Below are 1,201 nucleotides of genomic sequence, written 5' to 3'. Positions count from 1 at the left end.
GCTCCCCCCGCCTGAGGCGGGACCTCGCTCGGCCAGCGCGCCGGCTCCAGCCTCTTTCTCTGGCCCTTTCTGGGACTTCGCCCACCATAGCCGAGTCTGGCTCCAGAGGGCCTGTCAGCGGCAGAGCTGCCCCCACCCCGGTCCCACCGAGGCGGACGGGCCCTGCAGCCGCTTCCTGGAGGGGCGCTGAGCCGGGAAGGGCAGGCGGCACCCTCCCTGGGCCTGAGACGGGGTTGGGGGGTCGGGGGGCGGGAGACCTTCCCCGTGTCCCCGGCACAGGGCGGGCCTTCTGCAGGCCCCCAGCACGGATAGCTGGCTTGGTTTTGTTTTTGAAACACCTGCTGCGTCGGGGCTGGGCCCCCCGGGGCTGCACCCCGCAGCTCAGAGCCCGAGCTCCAGCCAGGTGGGACGCCCCAGGTGGTGTGACCCCGGGCGGGGAAGTGGCCTCTCCTCTTCACGCCCTGCTCCGTCCCTGTGGCCCAGCGACCCTGTCCCCTCTCTCAGCACCGTCTGGACCCCGGTAGTGGAGGAGACGGGCCCATCCCCGCACCCCACTGTGCCCTTCTCTCAGTCAGAGGTTCTGAGCTATTGAGAACCCCTTTGCAGAGGGCCCCTCCCCCGAAAAACGCACACAGGCCCCAATGCTCTTTGTGGGCGTTTCAGAGGGTCCTCGCAGACCCCAACCCGGCCAGCGTGCCGCCCTGGCTCTGGGCGGTCACTCCAGCCTCTGGCCACACAACCCGCCTCCTCCCCGCCCTACAGGCTTGGTGACTCGGCCAACAGGTCATTCCCCATCCTGGGACTGTCTGCAGCCTGGGCAGGCTGCACCCAGCTCTCCCTCCCCAGCCTGGCTCAGGGTGACACCCAGGAGAGCAGATGACCAACAAAATGGAGAGACGCCTGCAGACGTGACAGACACACGGACAGCGGCTGGGCCTGGCAGGGGCGAGGAAACCGTCCACGCCGGGGGCTGGACGACGCTGGGAAAGAGCGGGCCCCCCACCAGCCCCAAACGCGGCGCTGGCGCGGGCCTCCCCACCCCGCTCCCAAGCAGCAGCCCCCTTCTTCCCGAGCCCCTCCTGGGTGGGGGGTCTGCAGGCCTGTCTCAGGATGGCCTGGTCAGTGCCTCCTGCTGCCCCCCACCCCTCTTCCTCCCTCTCTGCCCCCTCCTTCCCCTCCCCCTCCCTCTCCGCCCCCTTCC

General features: G+C 69.9%; 1 protein-coding gene across 1 annotated transcript in view; it reads right to left on the bottom strand.

Moving 5' to 3' along the window:
* TSPAN32 (tetraspanin 32) overlaps window positions 1-1,201 on the bottom strand; it is a 14,679-nt gene that overhangs the window by 8,263 nt on the left and 5,215 nt on the right.

This window comes from Pteropus alecto, unplaced genomic scaffold (assembly GCF_000325575.1).
Source record: "Pteropus alecto unplaced genomic scaffold, ASM32557v1 scaffold43, whole genome shotgun sequence".
NCBI lineage: Eukaryota > Metazoa > Chordata > Mammalia > Chiroptera > Pteropodidae > Pteropus > Pteropus alecto.
The sequence above is the reverse complement of the archived record's forward strand: the minus strand, read 5'-3'. Positions and strand labels throughout refer to the sequence as shown.